Source organism: Artemia franciscana, chromosome 11, assembly GCF_032884065.1.
Source record: "Artemia franciscana chromosome 11, ASM3288406v1, whole genome shotgun sequence".
Lineage (NCBI taxonomy): Eukaryota > Metazoa > Arthropoda > Branchiopoda > Anostraca > Artemiidae > Artemia > Artemia franciscana.
Window position 1 is genome coordinate 31,668,135 of NC_088873.1, and position 16,514 is coordinate 31,684,648.

At 34.9% G+C, this 16,514-nt stretch overlaps 1 long non-coding RNA gene across 1 annotated transcript; it reads left to right on the forward strand.

The window, feature by feature from the left end:
• The first annotated feature begins 1,102 nt into the window (after positions 1 to 1,102).
• LOC136033378 (uncharacterized) lies at positions 1,103 to 13,755 on the forward strand. The gene is made up of 2 exons (XR_010618913.1): positions 1,103 to 1,162; positions 13,509 to 13,755. It is a non-coding gene; the product is annotated as an uncharacterized LOC136033378 (long non-coding RNA).
• Positions 13,756 to 16,514: the final 2,759 nt, after the last annotated feature.

The following is a 16,514-nucleotide window of genomic DNA, read 5'->3' on the forward strand; positions in this document are numbered from 1 at the left end:
CTGACTGGAATAATCAATGCTAATAAAAAAAAAATAGAGGTGGGATGAATCCAAGTCTTAATTTAAAATGTAGGCTACATCTTGTATGTTTGAAGTTCCTGAGAGTCTTAAATAAAGAGTTGATTATATTCTAGTTCGTTTGGCGAGGTTTGAAGGTGACCGCAAGCCTTTTTCATTGTGCGGTATTTTTTATCACTCAAGGTTACTTGTTCTTTATCTTTCATAGAAACAGTATTTTTTTTTTTATTAATCTTTCTATTAAATACAGGCAGATGTCAGGCTTCTAACCTTGGTCGAAATTTATAGTCAGTAAAGATTTATTACTTGTCTAACTAGACTGTAATAGATTTTTCCTACACGAAAAAAAACAAATGACACTTGACATGCAAAAGGACTTTATTTAGTTACGCTGGTGTGATACGAATTTAAATGAAATTTTCCCAAAGTGGGATACATTTGAATTATTGTGCTGAAATATGAGAGTTAATTAAGGCTTTAAATTTAAATTGCGTTTTGTCTTTCACTTAGTTAAACACAGTGGATGGGAATGTTCTATGATTACTGTATCTGTTAATTTTTGGCAACTTAAATTTCAGAATAAGACAATTTTTGTGTAGCTCTTCCTCCTTTGTCTTTTTCATGTGAATTTTGTAATGCTGTTTTCTATTTTTAATGCGTGGTAATATTTGCTCACTGAAGCTTTAACTGTTCTTTCTTAAGGACAACTTTGTCTTTGTATTTTAATTAAGGTATTTTATTATATTCAGACTAAGTCAAATTCTTAATCACAAAGAAAATATATAGTCGGCCTAAATATATTACTTGTCAAACAAGATTGTGATTTTTTTTTTTTTTTTTTTTTTACCAGAATAGGGATCAGTAAGGCTTAACATGCAGAAGGATTTTGTTTATGCAAAGTGATATAGTTAGACTTCTCAAATAGGATAAATACTGAATCAAAGTACTAAATACAAGAGAAGCAGTTAGAGCTTCTAGTTTAAATTGCAATTTAAGTTCACTCATTCTAATACTGCGGATTGAGACATTCTGCTTACACAGTAGCTCAGTCTTTTGGATTGTTTCTAATCACGAGTAGGATACTTTTCTTTTGGCTAGACCTGTTACTAACTTAGTTTTCATTAAAGAACGTTGTCATATCTAGGTGGCTTTTACGCTTTTATTCCAAGTTCTTTATTTTTCTCTTTCGAATACTTTTCGGAATTCTGAATATGTGTCTTTTTCTATATGAATATATTGATGATCATATGATAAATACTAATCTAATTTCAAATACCTTCAGTATCGTTTTTTTTATTTAATATAGCTTAAAAATTAAACAATAAATACCAAAATGAGAGTCATATTACACACATTAAGCAGAATTTCCCATGGCATCGCCAGACCCATACATTAGTATATTAAGGATAGCTTTTACCAACTCGAAATGCAAATTGAGACACAATAGATACTTACAAACAACACTGGGAAAATATGTTCCTACAATGATAATTGGATAAACCGCATGCAATCCAAAACTGTCAGGGTTACAAACTTGAACTCTTTCGTGTTTTTTCACTCTTTTCATCTCAACTCACTCTTTCACTCGAAGGAAGGGAAAATCACTTTTTTTGCCAATGTATAGCTAAAATCATTCTTTTTTTGCACTCTTTTACGAAATGATGATAGAAAAGGCTCTAGCAAAATTAAAACTTGAGCGCAAAGGGTACAACTGCTAGCCTTTAAGATCTCCATTATCTCTGCTTGTGCCCTGCCCCAGTCGTCTTCCCAACATTTCCAACCATTTAAGAAGAATTATACTAAGTTAAATTCACTTGTGGAAACGTGAAATTTGGAAATTCAGATTTAATAAGAGAAAACAAAGGCTGTTTAGCCCAACCATTCTTCTTGAAAATAGAAAAATGAATATGCAGTAAGAGGATAAAGAAGCAACGACCACAACAGACCTTTTCAATGTCTACTCTGGAACTTAAGATTGTGTAATTTGATATTTAGACACTGAGCTTACCAGAAACTGAGATATTTCATTTTTTATAATTCATTTGATCGTTAGTTTTAATTATTAATTTAGGCGTATGAATTAAAACCTAAAGAGAATTTTGTGTGCAAAGAAGTAGACTATAAATCCGTTAACCGTCGTTTAGACCGTTGAAACTTCCTGGTTTTTTTTTAACTTTAAGGTAGCACTATGCTACCTACCGGTTTTTACTAGCACATACGACGCTGGAATGTTTTGGTACAAAAATAAACTTTTTTTGCGACAAGAAAAATATTCAGATTCCCTTTAAGCTCTAACTATAAGCAAGTCAATTCTTATAGCGAGAAGAAGAGCTGGAAGTAAATTATGATTTGTGATTATTGTTGTATATTTGCTGGAAAGTAATCTTTGGAGACGTAATAAAGAATTTGGTTTATTAACTTTATTATTATTTATAAAGTTCCGTATAGTTATTGACGGATTCCGCCTTCTCCTCGATCGGCATTGCAAATGTATCGAAAAGAAATGTTATGTTGTATCATTGAACATTTTTTAATCCATTGACGTTATTTTAACACAGTAGCAAATTTAAATACTTCTGTGTTGTTTGGATAAACTGCCCAGAAAGACTATTTTCTCTGATTCTTATAATCTGAAGTACCCCCTTCTCGAAATTATTGTCTCATTCGCATTTATTTCTGTTCATTAATATACTCACACTTAGTATACTCAAACCATTACGTTTGCAGAAAAAGCAGTTATCCACTTTCTTATACTATGAAAAATATTAATTTTATATCAAAATGGAAAGAAATCTACTAGAAAAGGAAAGGAGGAGAAACAGTGGTAGCCGCACGTGCACAAATTTTTTAACTTGCACTTTTTTTGAGCGAGAATCACTCTCTTTTGGCTTTTACTCGCACTGGCTGGAAAGGTCGGCAGTTGGCAACCCTGATTTAGTTCCTATCAGAAGTGTAAACGAGGCCACGCCAAGGGTTTCATAAAACATTTTATAAATATTTCGTAGTCACAAGTAAATGTAGTCATAGTTTCAAATAGTTACAGTCACATTCACAGTTGTAAGCAGTTGGATTCACAAACAATTGTAGTCGCAATCGCAGCCCGTCAAAGTTGCAACCGCTTTAGTAGTAGTTGTAGTAATAGCATTGGTCGTGGAAGTTCCAAGCTAATAAACTTTTAAGTAGTCAAACTTACAAGTGGTCATATTCGCAAGCTGCTGCATGTAGCAAGCTGTCTTGCAGATTTTCCCTATTGATTAAATAAATAAAAAACAAGTTTTTTAACTGCAAGTAAGGAGTGACATTAAAACTTAAAACGAACAGAAATTATTCCGTATATGAAAGGGATTGTCCCCTCCTCAACGCCTCGCTCTTTACGCTAAAGTTTGACTCCTTCTCACAACTCTCCTTTTAAAAACAATCAAAAACGTTAGCAAACATTTACAAAGTAGGAACAATAGGGAAAATCTTTTCAAGACAGTGGAAATCAGTTCTGTGAATATTTCGGCCTTATGTCCAAGGGCCGTCTTCAGCACAATACGAGAACAAGAGAGAAAATATGTATATATAAATAAACTTACATTATATTGTGAGAATTAATACTAAATAATGTTTTTTTTTTAAAGTTTTTTTTTTTAAACATCCTTATCATCCTTACTTCAACGAAGTTCAACTAGGACTGACAAAAAAAATGAAGTGAGAATATAAATTCATTCAGACTAAAGAGAACAAAGTGATTAAGTGCAATTTCTCAGAGCCAACCTTGCTTTTTTAGCAACCTGTCTCAAACGACTTTTCGTAGCTGGTTCAATGCCATTATTAAACAACAAAAAAACAAGCTTTTTAAATGAAAGTAAGGAGCGACATTAAAACTTAAAACGAACAGAAATTATTCCGTAAATGAAAGGGGTTTTTCCTCCTCAATGCCCCGCTCATTACGCTAAAGTTTGACTCTTTTTCTTAACTATACTTTTTAAAACAGTAAAAAACGAAAAAAAGGCAAATTTTCTCAAGCTCGTAACTTTTGATGAGTAAAACTAAACTTGATGAAACTTATACATTTAGAATTGACGTAAAAATGCGATTCTTTCGATGAAACTATTGGTATCAAGTTCCATCTTTTAGAGTTTCAGTTACTATTGAGCAGGGTCGCTCCTTACTACAGTTCGTTACCACGAACTGTTTGATAGCTCAGATTCACACAGTGCATTTTTATTTAGTTCAACCTCCCCCTCCCACACTCCCTGAAGTTTTAGCTTAACACTGTTAGATTTATAAGACAAACGCAGGATCAATTCTTCCCCTTTATCCCTGCTAGATCATGTATGTAAACAATGGGACTTTCACTCAACTTTCATTAACTTTCCCTTTCCTTTCATTAACATTCCCTTAACTTTCACTCAATTTCAGAAGGCTTTTAAGTTCAACTTTCTTCGAATTAGGCCCTTTGTTTTGTATTTCAAAATTTTTTAACTGAATTTTTTCTATATTTTTAAGATTCGAATGATGTTTTTATTATTTTTACGGATTTATGTATATCCCACACAAGGTATTTCACAGATTCTTTCCGAGAGCCCTTCGCTGTCAATAAACTTCAGGAGGCTTTTAAGTTCATCTTTCTTTGAATTAGTACTTCTTGCTTTACATTTTGATGGTGTTAACCAAATTTTTTCTGTATTTTTAATATTTGTTTTATATTTTTATTATTTTCGCGGGTTTATGTATATTCCACACAGTATTTCACGAGAGTTTTAACCGAACTTATTTCTATGTTCTAAAATTTGTTTCACATTTAATTATTTTTACGGGTTTATGCATATCCCGCGAAGAGTATTTCACGGTTTTTTTTCGATAGGTGTTGGCTGTCCCTCAATTTCAGAAGCCCTTTACGTTCAACTTTCTTTAAATAAAGCACTTTTGCTTTATATTTTGAGGAGGTTTAACCAATTTTCTTTTCAATATTTTTTATATTCATTTTATATTTTTATTATTTTCTCGGGTTTATGCATATCCCACAAAAAGTGTTTCACTAGGTTTTTTCGAGAGCCCTCGACTCACACTTTGTTTCACAAGGCTTTTAAACTCAACTTTATTTAAATTAGGCCTTTTTGCTCTATATTTTGAGAGTTTAATCAAATTTTTTTTACATTACTAGGATTTGTTCCATAATTAAATTATTTTCACGGGTGTCTGTATATCCCGCAAAAGGGATTTTACGGGTTCTTTTGTGTTTATGCATATCCTACACAGATTACTTCACAAAGTTTTTTGAGAGTCCTTGGCTGCTTCTTTCAAAAGGCCATTTTAGCCCTCAATGTCTTCTAGTCAAAGTCCGAGCCGCTTCCCCTGTACGGGTGGGTGCCAGCCAAACTTTCCCCGCAGCACCCTGCCCGCTGGTCGGAGACCCCTTCAGACCAAGCGGGATCTCACTGCAGAGGGCTGACAGCAGGGGCTAAAATTGCCTTTTGAAAGAAATAAGCATTCATTTCCGTTAAAACCCAAAAAATCAGTTAAAACCATCAAAATATAAAGCAAAAAGACCAAACTCAAAGAATGATGAACTTAAAAGCCTTCTTAAATTAAATGAGAGTGAAGGGCTTTAAAAAGAACCCGTGAAATATCCTGTGTGGGAAATGACTAAACCCGACAAAATAATAAAAATATTAAATAAATCTTAAAATATAGAAAACAAATTGGTTAAGCCCCTCAAAATATAAAAGGAAAATTCCCAACTCAAGGAAAGTTGAACTCAAAAGTCTTCTGAAATTTACTGACAGCGAAGAGCTCTCGAGAAAAGCTCATAAAATACTCCGTGCGGGGCATGCATAAACCCGATAAAATAATAAAATATGGAATAAATGTTGAAAATATAGAAAAAATTCGGTTAAAATTATCATAATGTAAAGCAAAAAAGGTCTAACTCAAAGAAAGATGAACTTTAAAGTCTTCTGAAATTAACTGAAAGTTAAGGGGTCTCGAAAATAACCTAAGAAATACCCTGTGTGGCATATGCATAAACCCGTGAAAATTAAAAAAAAAACATGGAACAAATCATAAAAATATAGGGAAAATTCGGTTAAAATCATCAAAATATAAAGTAAATAGGCCTAATTCAAGGAAAGATGAACTTACACGCCTTCTGAAATTGATGGACAGTCAAGGGCTCTCGAAAAGAACCTGTGAAATATCCTGTTTGGGATATGCCTGAACCCGAGAAAATAATAGGAAATAAGAAACAAATTTTAATAATGTTTTTAAAAATTATGTTAAAACCCGCAAAATATAAAGCAAAAAGGCCTAATTACAATAAAACTGAAATTAAAAGCCTTCTGAAATTGAGTGACAGCCAAGGGCTCTCGAGAAAACCACGCGAAATACTAAGTGTAGGGTATGGATAAACCCAAGAAAACAATAAAAATACTTAATAAATCTTAAAAATACAGAAAAAACCCTCAAAATATAAAGTAAAAACTAATTTAAAGAAAGTTGAACTTAAAAGCCTTCTGAAATTCAGTGACAGCCAAGGCCTCTTGGGAAAACTTCTTGAAATACTGTGTGTGGGATTTGCCCAAACCCGAGAAAATAATAAAAAAAAATATGAAACAAATCTTGAAAATACAGAAAAAAAATCGGTTAAAACCAACGAAATACAAAGCAAAAATGCCTAAGTAAGAGAAAGATGAGCTTAAAAGCTTTCTGAAATTGGCTGACAGTGAAGGGCTCTCAAAAAGCATCTGTGAAATACCGTGTGTGGGATACGCATAAACCTGTGAAAATAAAAAAAAATATGAAACATATCTTAAAATATAGAAGAAATTCCGTTAAAACTCTCAAAATATAAAGGAAAGGGCCTAATTCAAAGATAGTTAAACTAAAAAACTCTCTGAAATTGAGTGACAGTCAAGGGCTCTCGAGAAACCCTCGTGAAAAACTCTTTTCACGTATTTTATTACGTGAAAAAAAAACCGCAAAACCCGCAAGCATCTGTGAAATACCGTGTGTGGGATACGCATAAACCTGTGAAAATAAAAAAAAATATAAAACATATCTTAAAATATAGAAGAAATTCCGTTAAAACTCTCAAAATATAAAGGAAAGGGCCTAATTCAAAGATAGTTAAACTAAAAAACTCTCTGAAATTGAGTGACAGTCAAGGGCTCTCGAGAAACCCTCGTGAAAAGCTCTTTTCACGTATTTTATTTATTTTATTGTATTTTTTTATTGTATTTTTAAAGGTTTTTCGGTACCTCCTTCTCGGAACTAAAACAAACCCCCTCCTCAAACAGAAATTATGGATACGACCCTGCTAGTGCTACCCTCCTGGGGCACTCTCCCCCAGGTCACCCGGCAAAGGTTGAGACGTCTGAGAAGATCGGGACTTTGATAAAATTCAAGACACATAAGATGTAATAAAAAAAAGGCTGGACCTTAAGAAAGGTTAAAGTTAAGAAAGGGAAAATTTCAATTGAAAAATTTTTAGGTGTTCGGATACTTATGTGAACCATAAGTATTTGCAAAAAAAAAAAAGATCACATCTTAAACCAGGTCACCCGGCAAAGGTTGAGACGTCTGAGAAGATCGGGACTTTGATAAAATTCAAGACACATAAGATGTAGTAAAGAAAAAGGCTGGATCTTAAGAAAGGTTAAAGTTAAGAAAGGGAAAATTTCAATTGAAAAGTTTTTAGGTGTTCGGATACTTATGTGAACCATAAGTATTTGTAAAAAAAAAAAAAAAGATCACATCTTAAATTTTGTAACAACACTCAGCTAATCCGAAAATGCCCACCCTTGAGTTATGTCACTCTGACAAAAGATCACAGTCAAACTCTCATTTCTAGAAAGGGTCAGCGCTTTAAGACCAATCTGATGGCAAAATCTGATTTTGGCCAATCTAAGAAATGATAAACCGGAAAAAATACCACTTAGCTTTATTCTTTGCGGTCTATGCAAAGGGACTGTTAGATTTGATTGAGTAGGACGTCTTGTAAAGAGGGTTAGATTCGATAAGTCAGGAAAGAATATAGAAATTACCTGTCTAGCGGGAAGAGGTGGGGGTCTAAAACCAGGTTAGAATCATATCTCTCACGAACATATATGTTTAAATGACAAATCTACGGGGTGAATGCGCCAGTGCCATTTTTTCCACTTAAATACTTTCTGAAAATTGAAGCTTTATTGCTTATTGGTTGGAAGTTTGATTGAAAAAAAAACCGTTAAAAAGGTTTCACTTTTAAGTGGCAATTTCTTATCAACTGACACTTTTTTTTTAAATGTGTTTCGATTTTTTTGGACACTAAGGACCGCAGTTTATTCTTTACAAAAAGACAGTAATTTTTAGAAAATTAAGAATCAATGTATAAATGTGAATTTCTTGAGTTTTATCTGGTGGGCCTCTCGTGCCATCGTGTGTTTTGTTCATATATGCATATAATCTCGTCTAAATACATGCATAGTTTTCAATTCTTTTTTATATCATATGGCTCTTTTAAAAAAAGTTTTTTTTAAACCCTGTTCTATTTTGATTGTCGTGCACGTTGAATTTACTTGCGAAACTCAATCCTGAACATCGTTTGATCTTATATAACTAGCAACTCTTGGGATGTTTAAAGGAAGTATGCTGAAATTGAAATTTTCCCGCTGGGCAGATAATTTAACAACTGATCATGTTTCTTCTTCTTCTTGTCTCTTTTTTTGCGCTTTTGTAGACAACCATAATTACAGTCTTCTTTTATTTCTTCCACGTAGAGTTTTAAAAATCAAAGTTTCAAGGAATTCGTCACAAAGAATCCATACAGTATTTCAACTTCAAGTGCTAGACGGTCCAAAGAAAGACACTTCAAGAAAAGCAAGAGAATGAGACGAGGGGGAATTTGCCGGCGCGGCATAGCTGGTTTCTGTTAGTTTATTAGAGCAATAAGTAAAGAACTTCTATCCCATTTAAGTTAGAGCTAGAGACATAAATGCGACTGCTTATTTCACGAATATGATTCAGGGTAGTTTTGAGATTCAGGTTTTGATTAACAGACATACACTAGCCTGGAACTAGTTTCAATATAGGTAAAAAGGACCGGCTAATCGGTGGTTTTTCATTCTTTTGCTATACAAAAACAAATAGTTTTTTAGAAATTTCTTTTAACTGTTATTTAGTTTTAAAAATAAGTATATGCGTATAAATAAGTGCGTTTTGTCTTTTGCTTCGATCACTTCGTAAATAATGGTTGGACTTAGAAACTCTGGAGGGGGTTTCATGGTGGAGCATGCTTGAAGTTCTATTGTGCATTTTGTGCTTAGAAACAGACTGAGGGGCATCATGCTCCTCCCACGACCTATTTTGTACCTTGACACCTTGGAAACCTCCTATGGTTTCAGACCTAAATTTTCAAATAACCATCACACTCAGAAGGATCAAAATGTCCCAATCATGAGCTTTCAAGGGGGAGGGGGATTTTTCATCGAGGCCCGAGGATTAGGGTCCCAAATTACGGAACAGCTCCATTCTTCCCATGCATATTGTAGTAGAAAAGATGGCTGTGTTGCACAGTGTTAAAACCCGAAGCATGCAAAAAATTTAAATCTACACAATTGGTGGCGCAAGATGGGTCCCGAAGCCTCCATACATTCTCCTTCCTCATTACAGCCCACTTGTTATTAGAAAAATATGGACATTACGAATTATGTTTAGACGAATTACTGGAAACATATAAGGGTTCTCGATCTCAGTGCAAAAACAACCTGACTCTAAACTGTGGTCTGGATTGACTGCCTATGAAGCGAGTTGGTGAAAAAAAACGAATACCCAGAATCTGTCCAAAAACGAGGTAGATCCTAACTGTAGATTGTCTCAGTGCAAAAACTGCTAATTCCTAACTCAGTTCAAAAAGGAGCAAAGTCTCGTTTCGGTGCAAAGTCTGAGCCAAGTCATGACTCAAGGAAAAAAAAGCTAAATCATGACTCAATGTGAAAATATGTAAGTCCTGTCACGGTAGAAAAACGACTTAAGCCTTTACTCGTTGCAAAATCAAACTAAGTCGTGAGTTAAGGCGAAATCAACCGATTCCTGGATCAGTGCAAAGGAGCCAAGTCCCCAAAACGAGCTATATCCTGGACTCACTGCAAAAGCCAGCTGAGTCCCGTCTCGCAATTTTTTTGCACCGTCTTTTTGGAAAAAAAAAAATATCCCAGAGGTGAAACTTTGTTGGTTTGGTGCAATCATGAGTTAAGTCCTGGTTTGGTGCAAACACAGCGAGATTAGTCCTGACCTGGTGTTAAAATGGTTTGAATCAAGCTGACCATTTATGATGACACGGTGTGAATACAATATGAGCCGTAACTGAGTTTAAAACAACCCAGGTCCAAGCCACTAACTGACGTGCTGCAAAAACGAGCAAATTTGTGGTTCGGTAAAAAAAAAAAAAAAAACGACTCGAGTCCCAACTCATTGCAAAACTGAAATAGGATCTGAGTTATTGCCAAAATAAGCCAATTTTTTAATCGGTACAAAAACGATCAAAGTAGTGGTTAGCTGCCAAATCGAAGGCTGCAAGGACTGTCGAAGTCCGAACTGCAACATTTCAGTGACACTATGCAAAAACGAGTTAAGGGTTGAGTCAGCGCAAAACGAGCAAACCTCATATTGGTACAAATACAAGCTCGTATTTTACTACAGACAAAAGCGAAAACTATGTTTAGTCCTCCCCCTACCCAGTAGCTATTTTTCCATGGAAACGTAGGCAAGTGTTACATTGTTGAAATCGAAAATCTATAATAGGTATTCAATCTATGTGAGTGAAGGCTAGAACTGGTGCCGTGGCTGTTCGAAACCCCTTTCCCCTCCCTCGCCACATGTTTGCAGAAAGTTAACCATGGTGCAACTTGTCTGATTAGAAATCACGTGAGGACTTTCCAGCTGTATGATTGAAGGGATAAAGTAAACAGTGAAAAATCCCACCCAAAATGTTCTCCACCCTATAGTCAACCTTTCAATAGAGAGTTTGGCAGTTTGCACTTTCTTTGCACCGGAGTCATGTAATTGTTTTCAATTTGTATAATTAGACTGCCCAGGTTGGTGCTTGGTCCCCCTGACAAGCCCCACTGCCAATGTTTTAGCAGAAAAATACACACACGGCACCCTTTTTTTAAACGGACTCATAGAAGAATTTTTAGCCTCTACGACTGGAGGCAAAAAGTATGCACGTGTCCTTTTAAACATCCTTCCTCTATCAACAGCTTTTCAACAAGTGTTTGACAATTTTTTTTTCTTAGGCATAAGAATATGGAATTTTAGACACTATGTAGAGATGATGATTTTCAGAGACTCATGGTCCTTCTCCATCCTTTGTATGGAAGTTATCATTTGTATTTTATGGGGCACGTCCTTGGGTCAATGAAACAGAAGGATGATTTACAAGGGTCCAGGTCACTTCGAAGCCTCGCCTACCTTCCACGTGAAATGATCTGAATCATTTAAAAATTTATTGGGCCCGTGGCTGCATTTATGGAGGTTATCCTTAAGAGCTTTTACATTGCCAATCTTTATGATCAAGGGACTAACAGGCTTCAAATTTTCAATAGTCGGACTCTCCGTTGTCTGAAACCTTAATTCTCCAAGTGCCTGGACAATAGCGGTTAGCAGTCTAGTATATTTTTAAGAAAATTTCTTTTGGTATAACCGGATCTCAAGTGGGTTTCAGCACTTTCCCCTTTCTGTCGCTGTCGAAAATCTACCACAGAGGTTACCAATCTCAGGCAATAAATCCCAAATAAATCAGCAAAAAAGCTTTCAGTCCTAGTTTTGTCTACCAAGCTACAGTTCACAGCTTGGTAGAAGACAAAAGTCGCATATATGTTGTTTTTTGTTTGTTTTTTTTTTCAAATTGTCCAGGAGAGCAAAAAATTTGCGAAACAGAATGTAAACATATGGAGACCCTTTATCCTTGGATGGTTTACCGACCGCTAAATGAATCAGCCAGTTAAAAACCTTGTTTTTATAAACCGTGTTAAGAAGATAGTTTTCATTAGTATATTTGTTTCCCGTTTTGCCCATTAGACACCAAATCCAAACAAGGCTTAGCCTAAGACATGAGTTTTTCAAGCAAATAAATTTGAATCTTTGTTAGCCTTCGCAACAATTCTTGGAGCAACATATATGTCTCGAAGCCGGATATGCCAAAAAAAGTGAATTTTGCAAAAAATTGGATACATTGTTTTGATGTCCTTTAACGAAATTAATGTATTCTCAGCCAAATATATAAGTATTTCAAATTTAATTTTCTAAAAGAATGTATGTGAATCCCCAAAGTATTATCTAATGTAGTCAACTAATGTAAATTAAAGCATGATCTGTCATATTAAACACGTTTGCTTCGCAAGAAGACTTATTCCTTTTGTAAGAATTTCCAGGAATCAGAGTGGATAGGCCTTTAAAATCTCCGTAAGGAATTTATATTAGCGAATATTAAAACTGTCAACTGCATTCTGTGCTCCAGTTTCTAATCAGTGATTCTCGATAGAATTTCCATTAAGGGGAAACTTACAAAATCAATTAAACTAAGATAGAACTCTACTTTTTTTTAGTGAATTGCTAGAATCACAGTTTTTTATGATGAGAAGCTGATGTTAAGTCTGCTACCATCAAGGGTAGACAGGGGTGCAAATTCCCATGGAACCCCTCCCCCTAAAAATCTAAAAAATTATAAGTCACGTAAAAATACGTCAATTTTTCGGGAAAACTTTCTTTCCCCCCCCCTTTTTGAAAAAATCCGAAGGTTAAAATCATCCCTGTCCTCCTATGAAAGACTTCAGAGGAAGTCCTTACTTGGTAGTGGATTTATTCACGTGATTTATGATGGCAGGAATTAAAACAAAGTCATTTACAAAAGTAACATGTCTAAAAAGAAGATGAGTCAAGAAGGTCAATGAAACTGGTTTTGAAATTGTGAGCGTTTCGTTGTTAGCATATAATGCTTGGATTGTAAGTTGCTATGTATCATAAAGAAAAAAAAACAATAATAAAGTATTTATTTATATTAATGCAAATAAATAAAACTGAAAATTTATGGTTAGAAACCAAAAGTTTGCAAAAAACCAATCATGGGAAAGCGCTTTTAAATGGGAAAAACTTACCGACAATATCGGTTACTTTGTCACTATTTTCCATCAGCCGTTTCATCCATAAAGTCGGATCTGCAATAATATTTGGTGCTCGAGTCGCAGCTTTCCTAGACTAGAAAACAAATTTGAGTCAAGCCTGTAGTTGCATTTTGACTCAAGGCAATCTGATGAATAGAATCCAAACCTAACCTTGGCTTGATTTCAAGCTGATTTTTCAACCAAGAACCACACTCCGTAGCTTTAGCCTCAAGTATTTTGATTACTCATATTATACTAACTTAGGCTACGCTTTGAGTCCTTTTTTTGTTGGGGGACTAGATTTGTTGCTGTTTCTTTCTTTCTTTACTATGTTTTTTTTTTTTAAAGACATTCTCTTTTCAGATTGTGGAGGAATGGAAATATGTGGCAATGGTGTTGGACAGACTATTTTTGTGGCTTTTTGCAATTGCTTGCATAGGTGGCTCCATCCTCATCCTTTGTTGGGCGCCAGCACTATATGATACAACGTTACCTATAGATCTAAAATACTCTAAAATTGCTCAAAATAAGTTAAAAAGCATGGGAGTTGTCATCCCCTATTAAATTTTTTATGTGTTCATATATTTGTGGAATAAACAAATAAATATTTTGATTTTTTTTCTACTTTCTCCATTAATGTCCAATTTTTGATTAGCTCATGCTCCAGCTTAAACAAAAATAAATGCAGCATTTTAACTAACAGATATCCATTGCATTCTGTCTCGCCACAAGAACAGAATTGACTAACTAATTAAAATCATATTTAGTGAAGAAGTGTGTGTGTGTTTTTTTTTATTGTAGCCTTGAATTTAAGAAGGAAAAAATATGGTTTCCGTATAACCGAACCCCGTGCATCGGAACGTCCTTGCAACTGAACCTCCCTGTAACTGAACCCTCGCACAACTGGACCCCCTTTAAATGAACGCTCGTGGAACTAAGCCCCAATTAACTGAATCCTAGTGCAACTCAACATTCTTATTCAGTTTTTGAGTGTTATACAAATACGAGGCAGTGTGATGGGGTAAAACACAATTTAGGATCGTTAGGTTTTACCTTGTTGCAATTGTTTGTTTTTTTAAAGTCAGGCAGTAAATGCATGTCAAAATCACTCATAAAAAAGCTCTGTTTTGTTAAAAAAAGGAAATCGGACGTCACAAACCATTAAAGCCTGATTTATTTCTCTTTTTTCACGTCCCTTAATGGGGGTCTCCTTAACCCTGCCCCTGTTTACATACTGCGATATTCTCGGCTTGTAGTTCGTCAGCGTTTGGTTTGAAAAAGGGTAGTTACCTGTCTTGACGTAGAGCCGAGACACGAGCTGTTTTTGTTATATATGAATCTTTGGAATGAATTTTTTCAGATGAATCAGACCTTTCCTGAACGTTGAGTAATAAACGAAGCCTAGGAATGTATTACCTATATTGTGGTAATAAACATCTTTGTTGAAAATCTCTGAACTTTGTGAATTTAGATAACAAAAAGGCTCATGATTTCAGACCAATTTTCGGACGTGTGGTCTAATTTCTGGCTGCTGTGGCGGAAGTTGCCGCACTTACTCTAAAAGTTTCAAATGGATGAGCGAAAAACTTAGTTTTGTACCAAAAATGTTTTTCTCTCTGATCTAGTTGTCTTCGTCAAAGTCCCCTAGGTATAGTTTACTCACACAGAAAGTTAATCATTAATCAAAGAAAATCAACTTTTGGTCCATTTCGGGGTGCCAAAAACTGATACTCCCGGTAGTAATCACCCATTAGTTCCAATGACGCCCATAGATCCTGTTCCTTTCTTCTTTTAATGATAAAAAAGTTTAACGCTGACTCCCTCATGGTAAGACGCAAGGGTCTCTTACATCATAGGGAAATTTTCTAGAATACGCAGGTCTCTCTTGCATAATAGGGAATGATTTCTTTGGATGTTACGTAATAGAGTTTAATGTTTTCCGTAACATGGGTTGTTAGAGTCTGTTAGTAAAGCGGGGAAGAAAAAAACTTGACGCAGGATAAAATATAAGCAAAGAGAGTCTTGAATTAAAGAAAGGTGGAAACCCTAGCAACCATTTCCAGGGATTGGATTGATATTAAAGATTAATTTAAGCCGTATTTAGATATATTGCTGATAGATTTTAAAGCAAAAATATCGTTTCTATTGACATATTAGACGCGCCTGCAAGAAAATAAACACACATTTTTTTACATTCGGTAATTTCTGAGAGCTTTTAATGAAAATGCTACCTTCTTTTGACCTAAGACTAAGAATATTGCACACCACCGTGACAATACGTGACTAGCCCACCCTAGCAAGAAAATCCAGAAGGTGGGGCTTTTTATTAGATGTAACGTTTTATTTACGCTTTGGTTCGCGTTTTACAAGGCTACTATAAGCAAAAATAAAGAATTTGCACTTTTTGCGAGAAGAATGAAAACGGATGCAAGTGTGCTGTGGGACAATCTTTTTCTATGAAATAAATGTCTATGTAAACCGTTATTTTGTAGGTCTATCTGCACCTTTATAAACCATTGTGCCACCTATGGCAATACTCTCTTTGAAAATCAACGCTCAATATGCCTATGGATTTTCGATAATTCTAAAGTAATTGACTGTCTCAAAATTTTCACACAATAGTATTTTAGACCTCTTTTGGCTAGAATTGTTGTTTTTCACAACAAAATATCTTAAAACGCCGCTTTGCTGTGGGGCAGTCTTTTTCGCAAGAATAAATGCCTATGGTAGCCGTTTATTTTATAGCACTACCTGCACATTTACAATCGATTTCGCTACCGTACATCTCTATTGCCCCTGAAACTTGAGGCTCAATATGCGTATATATTTTCCATAATCCTTAATCAATAACTATCTCAGAATTTTCACTTAGCAGCCTTTTGACCTTTATTGCTAGAATTGTTGTTTTGCACCGCAAAATGTCTGAAAACACCACTTTGCTGCGGGACAATATTTTTGCCTAAAATGAATGTCCATGTTAACCGTTTGTACCGTAAGACTCCCTGGAGCCTTATAGGAGCGACAGCACCACCGTAAGGCATTACTGCCTCTGAGACTCGTGGCTCAATATGGTATAGATTTTCAATAATTCTAAATCAATTGTCTATCTCAGAATTTTCACACAAAAGCATTTTAATCTTCTTTTAGGTAGAATTGTTGTTTTGCATCCCAAAGCGTCTGAAAATACCGCTTCGCTGTAAGACGGTGTTTTTGCCTAAGATAAATGTCTTTGTTAGTGGTTTTTTTCTGTAGGATTACCTGCAACTTTAAAATGAATTATTGCCTCTGAAACTCAGGGCTCAATATGCGTATACATTTCGATAATTTTAAATCAATTAATTGTCTCAGAATTTTCACGTAATAGCTTTC